Raw genomic sequence first — 21,645 nt, forward strand, 5'->3', positions numbered from 1 at the left:
ATCCACAAGCAGGGAAATGTTCTCATGGTCATGACTGTGATGCGGAAAACATGACATTGGAAATCCCCTGTACTGGCTCCATTGGGATTTAGGCTTTGGATTTAAATTCTCAGGCATCTGCAGAGGGTTGGTAGGATGTCACTTGTAACTGATTTTAGATGAACTGTTAGGGACAGTCCTGAATAAAGTTGTGAAGGTTTGGGGGTTTGTTCTTGACCAGGTTCATCCCCATCCTCATATTCTTCACTTTTCTAGCAAACAATTCTTTCAAACACTGGCCCTTACTGCTTCCTTGCTAATCAGAGTTTGTTTTCAGAGACTCAGTTCATGCTAAATCACAAATAATAGTTAACAGGTGAGAATACTGTGTCCTTCTAAAGATTATTTAAGTTTTAATGAGGATTCACATCATAAACCAAAAAAAGCAGAGCTTTTGCCTCAGTTTCATGGGAGTTAGGAGACTTTTCAATATTTCTCAAATGGCCGATGCAAGCAGTTTCCAGTTCTATCTTAAGGCCCATTGTGGCCAAGAGTAAACTTTCATGGTGGCAAATTATTTGATTAGAAATGTTCACTCTTTTTGTATATCCCCTAAAAGCAATAAGAGTAAGAAAGGAGGTCACAGTTTAAATATCACTATGGATCTGAAAATATTTAATAGTAAGGAAGTAGCATCAATGTGTACATATCAGAATTTTATGTAAGTCATTTTTCATAATATATTTTTTCTGATATTTAAAAGTTTGCTTATTGATAAGGAGTCCTAGAAAATTAGTTTCTTTCAACTGGAAGTGGTCTTTAAAATCTCTGCCATTTCCAAAATTCATTCCTGCTTAAAAGTCTCAGTGTTTAACTTTTAACTCAGAATATTAGGCTGATTATTTTTCTATTTTAATTTAAATAATTATTTTTAATCCATTCACTAGATTACTGCTTTGTCAGCATCAGTATTCACATTGTATATCAGTATTTAAATTATGTTCTACCTATATATTTGTTTACTTTATATTTTGTGACTTTTTATATTCATTTATTTATTTTTAACTGTTTATTTGTTTTGAAAGGGGGATAGGGGAGAATCCCGTGCAGGCTTCTGGCTGTCAGTGCAGAGCAGGGCTTGAGACCACAGACCATAAGATCATGACCTGAGCCAAAATCAAGAGTCTGACTCTCAACCTACTGAGCCACCCAGGAGCCCCTATATTTTGTGACTTTTTATTAAAATGTATGTATTTAAAATAACACTTTGTGATATTGTAACACATTTAAAAATTATTTCATTTGTCACAAGTGGAGTAATTATGAATGCAAATATGATTAAAAACAAGTTTTTATGTTGAAGGATATATAAGTAATGCTAAATCTAATCAATAGGCAAAACTGCATACCTAAAATTATATTACTAATAAGAAAAGTGATAATATTTTCCAATATTTATTTATTTTGAGAGAGACAGAACATGTGCAGGTGAGGGGCAGAGAGAGAGAGTGAGAGAGAGAAACAGAGACAGAGACAGAATCTGAAGCAGATTCCATACTCCAAGCTGTCAACACAGAGCCTGATGTGGGGCTCGAACCCATGAACCATGAGATCATGACCTAAGCTAAGGCTGGATGCCTAACCAACTGAGCCACCGGGTTCCCCAGTAATATTTTTGATTAGTCAGTGATAAAATCACATTTGGCTTAGAATAAGGTGATGAATTAGGATGAGATTCCTAAATAAAATAATTTTGCTGAAAAGAATTTTTAGGTAAAAGAATGAAAACTTTGCATATAGCATCAAAAAAGCAAAATGGACAATTATTTTTTTCATATAATTAAATGCTAGGGATTAATACCTAAAATGATTTGTGAACTTTGTTAGACTGTGTTTTTAAGTTTAATTCACATTCCAGTGAGTTAATATACAGTGTAATGTTAGTTTCCGGTGTACAATGTAGTGATTCAACACTTCCATACAAAATCTGGCGCTCATTTCAAGTGCCTTCCTTAATCCCCATCCTATATTTCACTCATCCCCCATCTACCTCCCCTCTGGTAACCATTAGCTTATTCTCTATAGTTAAGAGTCTATTTTTTTCTCTTTTTTTCTTTGCTCATTTGTTTTGTTTCTTAGATTCCACATATGAGTGAAATGGCATTCTTTCTCAGACTTATTTCACTTAACATTATACCCCCTAGATCCATCAATATTGTTGTAAATGGTCACATGTTATTCTTTTTTATGGCTGAGTAGTATTCCCCCCACACCGTGTGTGTGTGTGTGTGTGTGTGTGTGTGTGTGTGTGTGTGTGTGTGTGTACTACACCTTCTTTATCCATTCATCTATTAATGAACACTTGGGTTGCTTCCTTATCTTGGCTCTCATAAATAATGCTACAATAAACATAGGGATGCATGTAGATTTTTGAATTAGTGTTTTTATTTTCTTTAGGTACGCATCCAGTAGTGAAATTATTGGATCACACACGTTAATGCTATTTTCAATTTTCTGAGTAATCTCCATACTATTTTCCACAGTGGCTGCTCCTGTTTGCATTCTCACCAATAATATGTGAGGGTTCCTTTTCCTCCACATCTTCACCAATAATTGTTATTTCGTGTGTTTTTTATTTTGGCTACTCTGACAAGTGAGGTGATATTTCATTGCAGTTTCTATTTCTATTTCTTGAATGACGGTGACGCAGTGTCTTTTCATGTGTCTATTGACCATTTGTATATCTTCTCGGGAAAAAATGTCTATTCATGTCATCTGTCCATTTTTTAATTAGATTATTTGTATTTTTGGTGTTGTTGTATATCTTCTTTGTATATTTTAAGTGTTAGCCCTTTTTGAATATATCATTTGCAAACATCTTCTCCCATTTAATAGGTTGTCTTTTGCTTTGTAGATGATTTCTTTTGCTGTGCAAAAGCTTTTTGATTTTGGTGCCATCCCAATAGTTTAATTTTGGTTTTGTGTCCCTTGCCTCAGGAGACTTCTCCAGTAAAATGTTTCTATGGCTGATATCAGAGGGATTACATCCATATTTTCTTCTAGGAATTTTATGGTTTCAGGTGTCACGTTTAGGTCTTTAATCCAATATAGGTTTATTTTTGTGTATGGGGTAAGAAAGCAGTCCAGTTTCATTCTTCTGCATGTAGCTGTTCAGTTATTCCAACACCATTTATTGAAGAGACTTTCCTCATTGTATATTCTTGTCTCCTTTGTTGTAGATTCATTGGCCAGATGAGTGTGGGTTTATTTCTGGGCTCTTTATTCTGATACATTGATCTATGCATCTATATTTGTGCCAGGACTATAATGTTTTTATTACTACAGTTTTGCAGTATATCTTCAAATCTGGGATTGTGATGTTTCCAGCTTTGTTCTGCCTTCTCAAGATTTCTTTGGCTATTTGGGGGTCTTTTATGGTATCATACAAATTTCAAGATTGTTAGTTCTGTGAAAAATGCTGTTAGTACTTTGATAGAGATTGCGTTAAATGTGTATATTGTTTTGGGCGTACAAAAATTTTAACATTGGTTTTTCCAATACATGAGCATGGAATATTCTTCCATTTGTATTGTCTTCAATTTCTTTCATCAATATTTTAGTTTTTGGAGTACAGATGTTTCACCTCTTGGTTTAAGTTTATGCCTAGGTATTTTATTTAATTTTTTAAATGTTTGTTTATTTTTGAGAGAGAGAGACAGAGCATGAACAGGGAAGAGGCAGAGAGAGAGGGAGACACAGAATCCAAAGAAGGCTCCAACCTCTGAGCTGTTAGCATAAAGCCTGATGTGGGGCTTGAACTCACAAACTGTGAGATCATGACCTGAGCAAAAGTCAAATGCTCAACCGAATAAGCCACCCAGGCACCCTTATTTTATTTTTTGGTGCAAATGTAAATGAATTGTTTTCTTAACTTCTTTTTTGCTACTTCTTTGTTAGTGTGTAGGAATGCAACAGATATATGTATATTGATTTTGCATCCTTCTGTTTTGCTGGATTCATTTATCAGTTCTAATAGTTTTTGGTGGAGTGTTTAGGTTTTTCTATAATTAGAATCATGTCATCTGCAAATAGTGAAAGTTTTACTTCTTCCTTACCAGTTTGAGTGCCTTATTTCCTTTTGTTTTCTGAGTGCTGTGGTTAAGATTTCCAAGACTCTCTTGGATAAAACTAGTGAGAGTAAACATCCTTTTGGGTTTTTAAAAATATTTTTTAAGTTTATTTATTTATTTTGAGAGAGACAGTATAAGTAGGGGACAGGCAGAAAGAGAGGAAGAAAGAGAGACTCCCAGGCTCTACACTCTTAGTGCAAAGCCCAACGCAGGGCTCAAACTTATGAATCCATGAGATCATGACCTGAGCTGAAACCAAGAGTCAGATGCTTAATTGGCTGAGCCACCCTAAGCTCCTCCTGCTGTTGACTTGATTTATCATGTTTATTGACTTGCAAATAGTGAATCCTTGCACCCCTGAAATTAATCCCACTTGATTGTGGTGAATGACTTGTTTAAGGTATGATTGGATTTAGTTTGCTGACATTTTGTTGAGAATTTTTGCATTTACGTTCATAGGGATATTGGCCTATAGTTTTCTTTCTTTCTTTTCTATTTTTTCTTTGTAGAGTCTTAATTTTATAATGGAGAAGAGGGAAAGAGAGAGAAAAAAGATCTTAGACTGGCTCCACGCTCAGCATGGAGCCTGATATAGGGCTCGATTCCACAACGCTGTGATCATGACCTGAACCAAAATCAAGAGTTGGATGCTCAACTGATTGAGCCACCCAGGCGCCCCTTTGGTCTCAGATTTAAATATTTAATCCATTTGAGTTTATTTTTGTGTATGGTGAGAGAAAATGATCCAGTTTCATTCTTTGGCAAGATGCAGTCCAGTTTTCCAAACACCATTTGTTGATGAAACTCTCTCTTTCCATTGGATATTGTTTCCTGCTTCGTCAAATATTAAATGACCATATAATTGTGGGCTCATTTCTGGGTTTTATATTCTGTTCTATCAATCAATGTGTCTGTTTCTGTGCTAGTACCATATGGTTTTGATTACAAAATCTTTGTAACCTAATTTGAAAACTGGAATTGTGATGCCTCCAGTTTTGCTTTTGTTTTTCCAAGATTCCTGTGTTTATTTAGGGTCTTTTGTGATTCCAGACAAATTTTAGGATTATTTGTTCCAGCTCTGTGAGAAATGCTGTTGGCATTTTGATAGAGATTATATTAAATATGTAGTTTGCCTGGGGTAGTATAGACATTTTAATGATATTTGTTCTTCCAATCTATGAGCATGAAATGTCTTTCTATTTCTTTGTGTCACCTTCAATTTCTTTTATCAGTGTTTTATAGTTTACAAAATACAGATCTTTAATCTCTTTGGTTAGGTTTATTTCTAGGAATCATTACTTTTAGTATAATCATATACAGGATTGATTCCTTAAACTTCTCATTTTGCTGCTTCATTTTTGGTGTATAGAAATGCAACAGATTTCTGTACATTAATTTTGTATCCTGCAAATTGACTGAATTTGTATATCAGTTTTAGTAGTTTGTTGGTGAAGTCTTTAGGGTTTTCTATGTAGAGTAACATGTCATCTGCACATAGTGAAAGTGTGATTTCGTCCTTGCTCATCTGAATGCCTTTTCTTTCTTCTTGTTGTCTGATTGCTGTGGCTAGAACTTTCAGCACTATATAACAGGGCTGAGAGTGGATATCCTGTCTTGTCCCTGACCACAGAGGAAAATTTGTCAGTTTTTTCTCATTGAGGATGATATTAGCTGTGGATTTCTTATGTAAGGCCTTTATTATGTTGAGGTATGTTTCCTCTAACTGTGCTTTGTTGAGGGTTTTTATGGTTAATGGATGTTGTAATTTGTCAAATGCTTTTTCTGCATCTATTGAAATGATCATAAGGTTCTTATCCTTTATTTTATTAATGTGATGTATCATCTAGATGGATTTGTAATACTGAACCTCCTTTAAAACCCAGATATAAATTCCACTTGCTCATGGAGAATGATTTTTTAATGTATTGTTGGATTCAGCTTACTAGTATTTTGTTGAAGATTTTCGCATCAATGTTTATCAGAGGTATTGGCTTATAGTTCTCTTTTTTGTGGTATCTCTATCTGGCTTTGGTATCAGGATAATGCTGGTCTCATAGAATAAAGTTGGAAGCTTTCCTCCTTTTCTATATTTGGTATAATTTGAGAAGAATAGATATTAATGCTCCTCTAATCATTTGGTAGAATTCATCTATGAGGCCATCTGGTCCTCTACTTTTGTTTGCTGGGAGTTTTTTTGATTGCTGATTCAATTTAATTACCAATAATCAATCTGCTCATTTTTTCTGATTCAGTTTTGGAAGGTTATGTTTTTATAATTAAAAATTTTAATATTTATTTATTTTTGAGAGAAAGAGAGACAAAGTGTGAGCAGGGGTGGTGGAGGGGCAGAGAGAGAGGGAGACACAGAATCCAAAGCAGGGTCCAGGATCTGAGCTGTCAGCACAGAGCTTAACACAGGGCTCAAACCTGTGAGATCATGACCCTACCCAAAGCCAGACACTTAACTGACTGAGCCACCCTGGTTATGTTTCTAAGAATTTATCCATTTCTCCCAACGTTGTCCATTGGTGATATATAATTTTTCATAATATTCTTTTATAACCCTTTATATTTTTATAAGACTGGCTAAAGGTTTACAAATTTTGTTCATCTTTTCAAAGAACCCACCCCTGGTTTTATTGATCTATTCTATTGTATTTTAAATCTCTATTTCATTTATTTTTGCTCTAATCCTTTTGTGTCCTTCCTTCTACTAGATTTGAGCTTTTTTCCCTCATTCCTTTTGGTATAAGATTAGTTTATTTATTTGAGAGATTTGTTGCTTCTTGAACTAGAATTGTAGTGCTATAATCTTCCCTCTTAGAACACCTTTTGCTGCATCCCAAAGATTTTGGATCGTTGTGCTTTTATTTTCATTTGTCTCCATGTATTTTTTTTATTTCCTCTTTGATTTCTTGATTGACCCATTCATTGTTCAGTAGCATGTTATTTAATTTTGATGAATTTGGGGGGGTTCCTATATTTTTTCTTCTGATTTCTTACCATTGTGGTCATAAAAGATGCATGATATGATTTCAATCTTTTTGAATTTGTTGAGACTTGTTTTGTGACCTACTGGTGTCTATTTGGGAGAATATTCTATGTGCACTTGAAAAGAATGTATTCTGCTGTTTTGGGATAGAATGTTCTAAAATATCTGTTAGATCCATTTGGTTCAATGTGTCATTCAGAACCACTGTTTCCTTATTGACTGTCTGCCTGGATGATCTATCTATTGAAGTAGGATGTTAAAGTTCTCTATCACTCTTGTACTATTATTGATTTTTTCCTTTATGTCTGTTAATAATTGCTTTATGTACTTGGGTTCTTTTATGTTGGGTGCATAAATATTTACAATTGTTATATCTTCTTATTGGATTGTTCCTTTTATCATAACATAGTGCCCTTCTTCATCTCTTGTTACAGTCTTTGTTTTCTAATGTCTACTTGTCTGAAATAAATATTGCTACCTCAGCTTTCTTTTTGCTTCCATTTGCATGGTAAATGTTTTTTCATTCTTTCACTTTCAGCCTGCATGTCTCTAGTTTGAAATGAGTCTCTTTTAGGCAGCATATAGATGAGTCTTGTTTTGGGCTTCGTATTTAAGCAAAGTTTACTTGGAAGAAAACTATTGTCAGGGAGCTCACAATTTTCCAGTTCTCATGACTTCTGGCACATAGTAGGCTTGCACTTTGCTTCCCTTTTGAAATTTAGTCATGTGATTTGCTTTGGTAAATGGAATGATGTGGGTCACTTCCTGGTGCAAGGTTTTAGAGCCAGTGCACAATTCCCTATATTTCCTTGCTCTGCAATGGCAGGTGACAATGTTTCAAGGGTGACTGTCTGTCACATCAGTTCTAAAATGAAGGCCATAAAATCATGAGACCCTTGAATACTGAAAACAAACTGAGGGCTGAAGGGGGAGGAGGAAGGAAATGGGAGGTGATGGTCATGGAGACGGGCACTTGTGCTGAAGAGCACTGGGTGTTATGTGGAAACCAACTTGACAATAAACTATAAATTAAAAAAATAAAATAAAATGAAGGCTATAATTGTGGAACAGAAACTTAGCCAAACTGAGAAGTACTCATAATCGTGTTTTGCAAGTCAAGAAATACAGATTGCTTATTGCCACAGCTTAAACCCATCCTAACATACACACATTTAGATTTTTCAAATAGGCAGATATATGTACATAAGATAATTTGCAACTTTCTGAACATAAATCTGATTAAATATTTCTTTTAGAACAATTTGAATTTCTAATTACATGATAAAACATGGACGACTTTCTGAATGCAAGTCAACATGCCTTCAGTTAGAAATAATAGTTATTTGTACAGATTTCCTCTCTTCACAGTCAATTCAGAAGTCTACCCTTAATATAAATGACAATTTTAACAGATTTAAAAATACTTTTCCTAAATAATTGTGTGTTCCCAGTGGAACAAAACATTCCTTACACATTCAACAGAATATAATTTGGGTCTATTGTAACAGTTTATGTGCCAGAAACATGTTTTCTTAGTCTAAGAGTAAATAAATTGCTAGTATCAGTGCATAAGTCAATATATCATGTTTAGTCCACATTACAGTTTAGGATGAGGTTGATTTTATTTAGAAATTTCTAAGAATAGCTATTTGAAATGCTTGACTGATAAAAAGTCTTTACGCAATTCCTTATTCACTCATATTTGAAAAGCAGTTTTGGGGTATCTGGGTGGCTTAGTCAGTTAAGTGTCCAACTCTTGATTTTGGCTCAGGTCATGATTTCATTGTTTGTGGGTTCAAGCATGACATCAGGCTCTGTGCTAACAGTGCAGAGCCTGCTTGGATTCTGTCTCTTTCTCTCTTGCCCCTCCTCCCTTTGCTCTCTCTCTCTCTCTTTCTCTCTCTCAAAAATAAATAAATAAAAATTTAAAAAAGAAAAACAGCTATTAATAGGATTATATATTGCCACACTTAAGATAGTAATTCTTTCATTGGTTTCTGCCATATCTAGAATTTTAAAGTGTTTTACTTTTTGATGAAAGACTTAGCAATCACTTCCTTTGTTCTTTGCAAAATATCATTTTCATAATTTTTCCCCCACAGGAAATTTACTAATGATCTTGCCAATACTTCAGCATCTCTAGCCGTTGTGGTTAAATGTGACACTATACACAAGTCCTCTAAAGCTTTTGCATTTGTTCTCTGCCTTAATACACATTAATTTATTGGGACACACTTTAATTGCCTTAAACTTAATTTCAAATATTTAATGGATACCCTTTGGTGTTCTTTGGGGACTTCAAAATTATACTTGAGGTTGATTAGTTAATTCACGTCTCTGAAAATATGATTCAAAACAGAATAGAATAAAGTACATTGCCAGTTCATAAAAATAAGAAACATTAAATGTTTCTTTTTTAAATGTTTATTTATTTATTTTGAGAGAGAGAGAGAGCAGGGAAGGGGTAGAGAGAGAGAGGGAGGCAAAGAATCTCAAGTAGGCTCTATGCTGTCAGTGCAGAACACAATGTGGAGCTCTAACATACAAACTATGAGATCATGACCTGAGCTGGTCAAGAGTCAGATGCTTAACTTACCCAACTGAGGTACCCAGGCTTTCCAAAATATTCATTTCTTTAAATTTTATTTTAGAGAGAGAAAGGGCATGGGAATGGGGGAGAGGGGCAGAGGGAGAGAGGGACGAAAAAGAGGAGGGAGATAGAGAGAAAGAGAAAGAAAGAAATCCATTGCAGGATTCAGTCCTACAACCTTGGGATCATGACTTGAGATAAAATCAAGAGTCGGACACTTAATTGACTTAGTCACCCAAGTGCACCAAGAGACATTAAATATTTTTGTATTTTAAAATTTATATATAATTGATATATAGCATTATGTTAGTTTCAGGGGTACAACAAAATAATTCTACTTATATATATTGAGAAATTATCACCACAATAAATCTAGTTAACATCTGTTACCATAGGTGTTTACAAAAACAATTTGTTTTTCTCTTGGTGAAGACTTTTATGATTTACTCTTTCAGCAACTGTCAAATATGCAATAAGGTAATATTAACTATTTACCATGCTGTATATTACATTCCCATGACTTATTTATTTTCTAACTGGAAGTTTGTACATTCTGACCCTCTACACACACACACACACACACACACACACACACACACACACGCACACCATCTCTGGCAACCACCATTCTGTTCTCTGTATCTATTGACTTGGTTTTGTTTGTTTTTAATTCCACATATAAATGAGATCATTGGCATTTGTCTTTAACTTAATTTCTCGAAGTTTAATGCCCTCAAAGTCTGTCCATGTTGTCACAAATGGAAAGATTTACTACTTTTTAATGGCTGAATAATATTCTTTGTATCCATTTTCTCTATCCATTCATCTACTTATGGACACAGCTTATTTCCATATCTTGGCTATTATAAATAATGCTGCAATGAACATGGCACTGTATATATTTTTTGAATTAGTTTTTTTCATATTTTTCAGATAAATACCCAGAAGTGAAATTGCTAGATCATCTGGTAATTTTATTTTGAATTTTTTGAAGAACCTCCATATTGTTTTCCATAGTAGCTTCACCGATTTACATTTCTGCCAACAATGCACATATTCCATATCCTCACTGACACTAATTTCTTGTCTTTTTGATAGTAGCCATTCAAATAGGTATGAAGTGATCTCATTGTGGTTTTCATTTGCATTTCCCTGATGATTAGTGATGTACCTGTTGTCTATTTGTATGTCTTCTTTGGAAAATTGTGCATCTAAATATCTTCTATCCATTTTTAATTGGTTTGTTTATTTATTTATTTGCTGCCATTGAGTTGTAGAGGTTCTTTACATATTTTGGATACTAGCCTCCTATCAGATATTTGCTTTGCAAATATTTTCTCCCATCCTAGGGAGTCATTTCATTTTGCTGATGATTTCCTTTGCTGTGAACAGGCTTTTTTTTTTTCTGTGCACAGGCTTTTTAGTTCTATATAATCAATTATTTTTACGTGTTTTAATTAAATTTTAGGTTTTTTTTAATATATAAAACACTAAGTAATTTATTTACTTAGTCCTCATAATTCTTTGAAGACATATGACTGAATTACTATCATTACTATTACTATTACTCTCTTTGTCTTTATGCTTTAAAATTTCTCTTTTAAATCATTTATCTGCAATGGGATTAACCAATGACAAAGTAAAAAAAATACCAATAGCAGGTCTGACTTCAATTCACAATTAGGTGTATTTTTTATTTTATTGATTGATTGATTTAATAAGTAGGCTTTATGCCCAGTGCAGAGCCCAACACCGGGCCTGAACTCATGACCCTAAGGTCAAGATTTGAGCCAAGATCCAGAGTTGGATACTCAACTGACTGAGCCACCCAGGTGCCCCGTGTAAATATTTTTTTATAATCAGTGACTGCCAGCCCCCAGAAGTGACAATTTAAAGTACTGCTGAAGGGGCACCTGGGTGGCTCAGGGGGTTAAGCGTCCGGCTTCAGTTCAGGTCATGATCTTACAGTTCATGGGTTCGAGCCCCGTGTTGGGCTCTGTGCGGACAGCTAGCTCAGAGCCTGGAGCCTGCATTCAGATTCTGTGTCTCCCTCTCTCTCTGACCCTCCCTTGCTCACACTGTCTCTCTCTGTCTCTCAAAAATAAATAAAAGACATTAAAAATTTTAAAAAAGTACTGCTGAAAAAAATGCAATGATGTACATATAAATTATTTAATAATCCACAATAAAAATTCACATTACTTATATTTTTCATCTTCCTTCAAAGCATGGTGGACATTTCAGTTTCTGTAGGTTCTTGGCATTTAGTGGGTAGGTCTGAAATTTTAGAGTAAGTCCACTATTTGGGTAGATTTCCTATGGGGATTTCTGCCAGAGCAGTAATAGTTGGAGAATCACAATGTTCATGTAATAGTTGTATTTGTTTATAAAACACATTGTTTTATTGATTCATAACAAGCTATTCTAAAACCTAGTATCTTTAAATAGCTACTATTTTATTATCTTAGAATCCTATGGCTTGACTAGGGTTCAGCTGGTTGGACTTTATGTTCTTATTTGAGGACACCTAAATAGCAGCATTTCTTGCTAGTTGGGCTGGAATGTCCAAAATGCCTTCACTGGCATATCTGGTGGCCTTATTTGGATGGTTCTTGAAGACAAGGCTCACCTGTGCCAATGGGTTACCTTGGCTACTCTCTTTCTCTAACTCTCTTGATGGGGTTTTGAAACCCCACAAAGGCTCTCCATGGAGTCTTCCTACATTGATCTCTTCAGTAGGGTAACTGGCCTTTGTATGTGATCTTTTAGGACTTACAGAAACACAAAAACTTAAGATGCAAAGAATTTTTAAGGTTAGGCCTAGAATTGGCAAAATACAACAAAGAAAAGACAGAAATGAGAGTACTGAAGGAGTTAATTCATTCCAAACGATTTGGGAAGGCATATAACCGACACTGGAATATGGAAATCATGAAATCCAGCAGATACATGTTGCCAACTACCCTGGTGTTGGGGCAGGGAAAGGGTGTTGACTTAGATCCAATTTTCTTTAATTTACTTTTTAAAGTTAATTTATTTTGAGAGAGAGAGAACATAAGTGAGGGAGGGCAGAAAGAAAGAAGGGATGGGGAGGGAGGGAGGGACGGAGGGAGAGAGAGAGAGAGAGAGAGAGAGAGAGAGAGAGAGAGAGAGAGAGAGAGAGAATCCCAAGTAGGCTTCTCACAAGCAGAGCCTGACACAGGCTTGATCACATGATTGGGAGATCACAACCTGAACCAGTATCAAGAGTTGGATGCTTAACTGACTAAGCCACCCAGGTACCCCAATTTAGATCCAATTCTGCTTCCTAGCAGTGATTCTTCTAATCACTCAGTCTGTCCTCTTGGTTCTGATTTTTTTTCTACATTTATTTATTTTGAGAGAAAGAGAGTGGGGTGGGGAGGGAGAGAGAGAGAGAGAGAGAGAGAGAGAGAAAAGAAAAGAGAGAGAGAACCCCAAGTAGGCTCCTTGCTGTTAGTGTGGAGTCCAACACAGGGCTCAGTCTCATGAACCATGAGATCATGAGATCATGATCTGAGCTCAAATCAAGACTCAGACACATAACTGACTGGACCACCCAGGCACCTCTCTTAATTCTGATTTCTGAGTTTATTCTTCCTTTTTATGAGCAATCGCTTGTGTGGGTAGCTTAAGGAAGTTTCTCCATCTGCTTTCTGTTCTTGGAGTTAAAGGGCTCAGAAGTCTCTTTTCTTCTTAGACTGTCTGGGCTAGTATAGACCCTATATGAGCTTTTAAAGTTATCTACATATCATGTTATAATCCATCCCATTGGACAGAAGCCAAAAATGTAAGATCGGCCCGTCTCTACTTGGTTCATGGGTCAGTCTGCTATGGAACAATATTCTTAAGATTCTTAGACATGCTCTGAGATACCATATTATCTGTCACAGGCAGTCTGTGAAGAATTCTCTTAGAGTTTTAGAAGTCCTTTAGTCTATATGAGATAGCCTGCATACTTTGCCTTAAATTTTGCTGAGGTTTTAACAAAGAGACTTAACAGGTGCAATCGAGATCTCATCTTTACCTGAGGCTACATTTTACTGTAGATGTGATCTTTGTCCTGAAGCCCACTGTTGTTCTGAGAATCTTTGTACAGGAGATACTTGGAAGGATAAACAGTTATATTTTCACACCTAGCAACCCTGGTTTATCATATTCCCTCTGAATACTGTTTGCAGGCTGAAAGTTCTGTAGCTTATCTCATGCCTCCAACACGTCATCAAAAAGGCCAAGATAAGTCAGCTGGCACTTGCAACTCTCTGTCTGGAAATCTCCAAAGCTAAAATCACAGGTTCCTTTGATGAGTTTTCTATCATCCACATTATTTCAAACAGCTGTTTTATGAATTTCCCATTATTATATAATGCAGGTTCCCTTTTCTCCACCTTCACACGATCTCTGTATTATCTTTCCAGGATTCATTAAAAATACCTTCAGGTCTTCCAGTCCTTCCCCGATACCTGCTAACAAAACCAATACCATACTTTTTGCTATAGCAGTATCCCCTTCTGATACCAGTTTCTGTTTCGGTTACCTATTGCAGTTTAATAAACCAACACAAAACTTAGTGTCTTAATTTTTTCCCCCTATTTCTTCTGAGTCAAGAGTTGACTGGTGCTTAGCTGGGTAGCTCTGCTGTTAGTCTGCTCAGGGCCCATTTGATTGCTGCTATTAGATGTGCTGAGGTTGGAATCACCATGATGGCTTTATTCATGTGACTAGTGCCTCAGCAGAGAAAGATGGAATTCTAGAATGAGCAAGGATACTGCAACGGCTGGGCCTCTCTCTCTCTGCCCATGTGGTTCCAGACCTTCTGGCCCTCCATGTCACTTTAACACGGGGACCCACCACATAGTCTCTCTAGCAGGGAAAGGTTTCTTAATGGTCATTCAGACTTCCTAAATCACAGAAAGTTGAAGGGGTTAGGTCTTCTTCCACATCAGATCTGCAACTGGCATATTGCTTTGCCATATCCCATTGGTCAAAGCAAATCAGCTAGATTTAATGTGGCAAGGAACTGAACCATGGCTTGGAAACAGGAAGGAATGGCTCAATCATTTTTGGAGACTAGCCCCTACAAGTTAATATAATTATGTTACTTTTAGAAAATGATGGTCTCTGCATTAACCAAGACACTATTTTGCTCCACCTGGGGTACACAATCCACTTTTGGGGAAACACTGGCTTCAGTGTGCTCTAGTGTGCCAAACAGTTATCTAGAATCACCAAAACTGTCAATAAACATTTAGGGCAATTTAAGCAGTACAATGTGGCATGAAATTATTTAACTACATTTTCAAAGATTTTATGATTATTAATGAATTGCTTTTTTTCCCTTTTTGCTTAATGTGCTACAGACACTTCATATTCTAGTCAAAATAGAGTAGTTTCCTGCAAGCAGTGTGATAAAAAATGGCTTAGACAGATTGTCAAATCCTTCTTTAGAAGAGTTCAAAGGCATATAATAATCTGAAGAGATAAGTGGGTGATATATATGTTGGTTAAGAATAGAATAGAAAATAGGTGTGACAACAATTTATTTAGAACAAATAATAAGCTTTTTTACATAGCTACAAAATAGGTATGAAATTGCCTGTCTCATTTATTGTGCTGTTTGAAGTAAAATATCATTTTAAAATGAGCTTTACAGAAAAACAACAAATATGCCAGTAGTTAAAAGTTAATAATTATAATATGTCCTCAAAACACATTATTGTTACCTGAAATGGATTTATTTTACAAATAGAGGTGCCAAGTAAGCTATTACCGTTGTAAAATGCAACTTATTTGTTGATTTTATTGACAGTATTGGCTACAATATTTCAAGCTACATGATACATTAAAATGTTGATTTTATCAAAGAATTTTCCCTAAAAATCAAGTTGTTCATAATGACCCTTTAAATATTTAAAATATTGCATAATTTTAATATTTAAGTATTGTGATTTAAGAGTGTTACATAATTTTTCTCTCTTAAATGGCAAAAATTTCTTCTGGGATGCTTTTAATGTACAAGAAGGAAGTAAATTATTTCAGCACCTGCCTTACTTAATTCAGTTTGTAGCACTACCACCAGGGCTATTGCTGGCCATAACCATAGTAGTTACACCTTTCTTAAACATTTTCCTATTTCATGTTAGAAGATTGACATAATACATACTGGTTTTGTTAAAACAAGAAACTTATCTGTCAAGCACTAGAAAAAATGATATATCCAAAATATGATTCTATGTTGTTAATGATGCAATTGCACCGTGCAATTTACATGTACTCTGACAATGCTTGACCACAGCAAATGTCATTCCATTCATTCATTCACAAGCATTTACTTAACATGTACAACAAGTCAGGCAAAATTCTAGATATAGGAGTATTTGAACACCCAGAACACAGCTTATACTAAAAGAGTCTAGTCTCAATGGAAGAAGTTTAACTGGTAATAACTTATGTCTCTATGTAAAATAGGGAGTTCTCCCTTCAACATTATCTTTCAGAAAAAGTGTAATCATTTTATATTTGTGTTCAATCTACTCTTCCACATTACTGGACACTCTCCAAGTGACTTCATTTTGAAAACTGTTGCTTAAGGAAGACTCAAGCTATCAATAGTATCTTTGGCTTATTTAGAGAGGTCTTCAGATAGAAGAAGGAAGAGTAGTTAAAGGAATTTAATGTAAATTTGCTAATTGTTTTTAGGGAGGTGTTATCTCAGATTCCAAGGACCGAAGGTCCTAAACAAGGTAGGTATAGATACCTTACAAGCTGGATAGACTAAGTAGCTGTCTGGGGAGATCATAAATATAAACACACAGGAAAATTTGACAAAAGAAAAGAAACTGCTCGGGATCACTTGGGTTTCTCAGTCGGCTAAGCATCTGATCTCATGGTTCGTGAGTTTGAGCCCCATGTCACGCTCTGTGCCGACAGCTCAGAGCCTGGAGCCTGCTTCCGATCTGTGTCTCCCTCTCTCTACCCTCATTCCACTAATGCTCGCTCACTCTCTCTCTCTCTCTCTCTCTCTCTCTCTCTCTCAAAAATAAACAAACATTAACAAGAAAAGGAAAGAAAAGAAGAGAAAAGAGCAGAACAGCTATAGTGTTATGCAAATGGGTCTCTGTATCCTGAGTCAAATTTTCAGTTACAATACCACACATGGGGAGGAAAATCTGCCTCTCAAACAATCATGTTAAATCACTCAAAGGATAGCTTTAGTAATCAAGAAGATATAGTTTTAAAAAGGAATGTACAGAATTAAATAAAACATTTTTAGGAAAAGTTATAGAGGAAAAATATCAATTTTTTAAAGCTTACATTATTTTTATTACAAAAAATTTCCAATATCCAGAAAAGTGTAATGAAAACATAAACTATGAGCTTGCTACATAGCTGTAGCAAACCCTAGCATTTTTCATTAAGGTCCAGATTATTTCTTAATCTTAATAAAATCCAACTTTCCAATATTTTCTTTTCTGGATTGTGTTTTTGGGGTCATATCCAAAAAGTTACCACTAAACCTAGATTTCCCCTATTCTATCTTCTAGAAGTTGTATAATTTTTCATGATACATTTTGGGTTAATTTTTGTAAAAGCAGAAAGTTCCATCTCTAGATTCATTTTTTGGTATGTACAAGTATATTTGTTACAGCACAATTCATACAAAAAACTATCCTTCCTTCGCTGAATTGCCTTTGCTTTTTTGTCAAAGATAGTTGACTATATTTGTATGGGTCCATTTCTGGAGTCCTTATTCTGTTCCACTAATCCATTTGTCTATTCTTTCACCCCTATTACACTGCTTGATCATTATAACTATCATTATTTTTGAAGTTGGGTAGTGTTAGTCCTCCATCTTTGGATTTTATCAAATATTTTTCCTGCATATCATGATATGATTGTCTGACTTTCCTTCTTTAGCCTGTTGATATAATGAATTACATTAGTGGATCTTCTAGTGTTTAACCAGCTTTGCCTACTAGTAATACAGATCACTTTTTAAAGAACTGAAATAGGTATAACTGAATATACCATATTTATCAATTGTATAACTTGCATTTTTAAAATTAAAGAACACAGTGTTGATCTGGAGCTTTGGCCAGTGTGATGGATGAGTAGTGATGTATGTATGGGTTTAATATTTCCCTTACTACATGTCTTTAGACTGTAAGCGAATGCATTTTTGTTGTTTCAAGCCACTCAGTTTGTAGCACTTTGGTAAGGCAGACTTAGGAAACCAATGCATATTTTGATACCAGAAGTGGGGTGCTACTGCAGAGAATACCTAAAAATGTAGACATTCTTTAGAATCAGGTAATGAGCAGGGGGTAAAAGAATCTTGTGGTGTATGATGGGAAAACATAGATTGCCTGTAAGAGATTGTTGATACAAATATGGACATTAAAGGTCCTTCTGGAAAAGTCTCAGATGGAGATGAACAACCAGTTATTAGCAACTGGATCAAACGTGATACTATCTTTGCAGAGAACTTGGCTAAACTGTCTGCTTCCATAGGGTGGAAAGTAGAACTTGTAAGTGGTCAACCTGAACATTTAGCTGAGATTTCCAAGTAAAATGTGAAACACTATTTAAAAACTTTCTATCCAAGTTCAGTCTGGAGTTTCCTTTCTACTTATAGTAAAATGCTAGGGGAAGAGATAAATTGAGGAAGGAACTGCTAAATAAAAAGAAAAAAGAACTTTAGAATTGAGAAAATTCTTACCCTAAAATTCCAGATAGCTTGCTCTGAAAACAGAGTTAAGAGTATGTCTGGATAATCTTTTGGTGAAGAGATTAGGCATGTGATTCATGGAGTCAGTCAGAGATCTTCGTAGAAACACTGCCAGTTTGGGCTAAGCCAAGGGACACATACAGTGAGGAGAATATTGTGTGAAGAAGACTTAGAGACCAGGCAGCCATTGGAAGACAGAGCCTCGGGTAATGCAGAAACAGGCCCAATTACACCAAGAATTGCTGGAAACTATCAGAAGCCAGAAGAGGTGGCATGATCCTGCCACTACTTTAATTTTAAACTTGTAGCTTTCACAAGCATGAGAAAAATGTCTGTTGTTTTAAGCCATGTACTTTGTGGTAACTCATTATAGTACCCCTAGGTAGTGAATATAGGGAGTTTGATGCCAGTGAAGAAGTCTGAATTCTTTAGAAAAATTTATTTCAATCTGTAACCATTAGATGAAAGCTGAAATGAATAAATAAATATCTAATGGTAATGAGACTATAATCTCACAGAACAAAATTGAAATTCAAATTAAGTCTCATAGAATCAAGAGATAGGTTGACAATTATTCTTCTAGATTGTACAGGACAGTAGCAATGGTGAGAAATAAATTTTACTTTTAATTTTTAAAGTTTCATAAAATATTAACTCATCACACATGATGCACTCTGATTTGTCTATTTTATTCTATTAATTTTCCTTGATATCATAAAAGAGGGCTGTCTCTGACCAACCAAAATGATTTCATGAATCAGTCATAGAAAGTAATGTGTGTGAAAAATACTGCTTTAGCATTCCCTACCTTTCCCACAAAGCAAAAAAAAAAAAAAAGTCTATACTTAACTAAACATAGAAATGTTGCATTGTTTCTTTTTTAAAATGTTTGTTTATCTTTGAGAGTGAGTAAGCGAGTATGACTGAGGGAGAGACACAGAGAGAGGGAGACAAAGAATCTGAAGCAGGCTTCATGGTGTCAGCACAGAGCCCAACAGGGGACTTGAACCCACAAACCATGGGATCATGACCTGAGTTGAAGTCAAACACGTTAATTGGCTCAGCATCCAGGTGCCTCCAGATTTTGTGTTCTCTTAAATTGTGTTTTATTCTTGTCTGTTGCTCTTTATATTATAAAGTCTTTAACACAAAAGTATTGAGAAATACTCATCTGAATAATTTGACATAGGTTAATTTATTACTGTTCATGTCTGTAATGTAGAAAGAACAAGAAGGTTTTCAATCTGTCCAAATGTTTATGAATAAATGTTATTATCTTGATAACATTTTCCAATATGGTAAAATACATAAGGCTCAGATAGTCATGTGTTAACAACAGGCATTCTTGGTACAGGTTCAGGTTTTGTTTATCAGAAGGGTGGGCGGAAAAAACACTGAAACCAGAGGGAATTTTCACTGACTTCAAGAAAATAGTGATTGGCAGTGGCAGGACACTGGGGGTAATCCACTAGTTAGCAATGAATGTTTCCATGGACACTGGTTCAGTGAAAAGAATCATGAGTGGGAGAAAAAGAAAATGACGAGAACCAAGAATAGTTTCTTTATACGAAGTATGTATTTCTAAGAGAGAATTATTTACTTGTAATTTTATTACTGAAGTTTTCCTTTGTTTCAGACTCTGATATTTCAAATGTCAAATTCCCTTTTAATAGAAGCATAAAAGAAAAATCTTGATATTAGTATTATTAATGGCTATTTCCATTGTACCCTATTTTGCTCATTTCTTTTGACAATTGGAAAAGGACTTTAGTGTTTACAAGAAGATTAGAAGACACTTGGGCTCCTCTAGTATCCACTATCTAATGGTTTATCTCTTCAATGTTATGTATGTTTGCTAAGGTGGAAATTCAAATACTGTAATTTTGCTTTTGAAGAAATTATTTCAACTGGTCACTCAGCTCTAATTTCAAATACTTCACTCACGCATTTGTATTTTCATTTATTTTATAAATTGATAATAATACAAAATGGTAATGAAATTTTGAATATATATATAATGTCATGGTAGTATTTAGAGACACTGATGGGGAAACTTTCACATTTTTGTTCAGGCATGACATATGTATGGAATGGAAGGCCATGGAGCAGTGCCCCATAATGAAAACCTGGAATATCAATGGAAGGAAGATGTTTCAGTCAAAGTTCTATCAGAGAAGCAAAACCAGTAGGTAAGAATAGAAGGAGGGAGGGTGGGAAGGGGGAGGAGGAGAGAATAGATTTGTTACAGGAGACTGACTTACAGAATTGCAAAAGTCTCTATAAGACCACGGTGTCAGGGCACCTGAGTGGCTCTGTTGGTTAAGCATCTGACTTTAGCTCAGGTCATAAACCTATGTTCCTTGAGTTTAAGCTCCATATTGGGCTCTGTGCTGACAGCTCAGAGCCTGGAGCCTGTCTTCAGATTCTGTGTCTCCTCTCTCTCTGTCCCTTCCCAGCTCGCACTCTGTCTCTCAAAAATAAGTAAACCTTTAAAAAATTAAAAAAATAATATGTCAAAAAAGACCACTACATCCTCATAGAATTCTAGGTCTTGAAGTTGATGGGAGAGGCAACGTGGTATGGATGCAAATGGTGAAGACCAAAAGTAACGTGAAATTCATAAGATAGGCTGGAAACCCACCTAGATTTGGTAATGACGGGCACCTACACAAGCCTTACTCTGTCACAAAGCTAAACACGACACATAATGCAGTCAGACAGCTAAAGGAGGTTTCAGGGAAGTGTTCGTCATTGAGGTGAGTCAGCAGATGTGCAACAACACGTGCAAATTACAAAAGTGCTGCTGCTAACCTCGTGCCTCCACATAGCACAAGGATATCCCTTGTGGCCTAGTCTTGGGCCTCAGCCGTCCCTTCAAGGCCTAGGAAAAACTTTTCTCTCTGCATTCCCTTAGCCCTCTGTAAATTACAAACGTATCATGCTTTGAATATTTGCTATGCATCAGGCACATGTGTTGTCTCATTTAATCTTTAATGGTTTCCTGTCAGATAAAGTTTATTAATAACCCAATTTTACAGATGAGAAAATGAAGGCTTACCAAGGTTAATGAAATTACACAGTTATGACACTAAGCCTGTTGACACACCTTGGTGTCTGAGACTGTGCACGTGCTGAACTTTCTAACCACGTCCACTGTTATTAGAGAGCACACGTGAATATATTCTGAATAGGGACATTCCATCATGCT

Source organism: Suricata suricatta, chromosome 14, assembly GCF_006229205.1.
Source record: "Suricata suricatta isolate VVHF042 chromosome 14, meerkat_22Aug2017_6uvM2_HiC, whole genome shotgun sequence".
In the NCBI taxonomy this organism is placed as follows: Eukaryota; Metazoa; Chordata; class Mammalia; order Carnivora; family Herpestidae; genus Suricata; species Suricata suricatta.